At 55.0% G+C, this 763-nt stretch overlaps 1 protein-coding gene across 1 annotated transcript in view; it reads right to left on the reverse strand.

Annotated features, from left to right (window-relative positions):
• The window catches only part of GLG1 (golgi glycoprotein 1), a 38,015-nt gene that overhangs the window by 23,039 nt on the left and 14,213 nt on the right, over window positions 1–763 (reverse strand). The window lies entirely within an intron of this gene.

Consider the following 763-nt stretch of genomic DNA (forward strand, 5'->3'; position numbering starts at 1 on the left):
TCCAGTTACTGAAAATGTCATCACAGCCATAGAGCAATCCTCTACTGCAGTGGTTCTCAACCTTTCTAGGGCCGGGACCCCTTGGTGACATTTGCCAAGTTGTGGTGACCCCCAACCATACAATTTAGGGATGCACCAATACTAGTATCTGTGTGGGCTCTCAGGAGGCTGTGCGGGCTCTCAGGTGGCTAGTGGGACTCTCTGGTGGCGTCCAGTGCGGGCTCTGTAGTGCCTAGTTGTGGGCTCTATGGTGAACGAGCATTCACCTCCCCTCACTCCTGCCTGCTCCCCTCTCTCTGATCCTCTCCGGCCGCTGCTGCTGCAGCGCCATCTAGGAGAACTGACATTGCCACCCCAGCAGGAGGCTGAAGAGCTCTTAACTAGAGCAGCACAAGGCATGTGGGGACCCCCTCAACTGTGGGTTGCGACTCACTTTTGGGTCCCGACCCACAGGTTGAGAACCACTGCTCTACTGCCTGCAGCTGACAGACTACGGGGGGCACAGCAAGTTCAGTGGCAGCTGAATGAACATGCGTGTAAACCACAGACATGGAGCTTGTGTGGAGACTAAAGCTGGTAAAAAATTACATATTAAGATAATAAAATAACAAGGCAGACAATGTGCGGCCCACCCCCCTCCTCTGTGCAGTATGTCAGAACCACAGAGCCCCCCCCTTTTTGCAGCATGGCTCAGATCCCCTCTCCCTCATCACCTACCGCTGTGCACAGTACCCCCAGAGCCACCTCCCTCTTACCCACCCCC

This window comes from Nanorana parkeri, unplaced genomic scaffold (assembly GCF_000935625.1).
Source record: "Nanorana parkeri isolate BGI_ZX_2015 unplaced genomic scaffold, ASM93562v1 scaffold2031, whole genome shotgun sequence".
NCBI lineage: Eukaryota > Metazoa > Chordata > Amphibia > Anura > Dicroglossidae > Nanorana > Nanorana parkeri.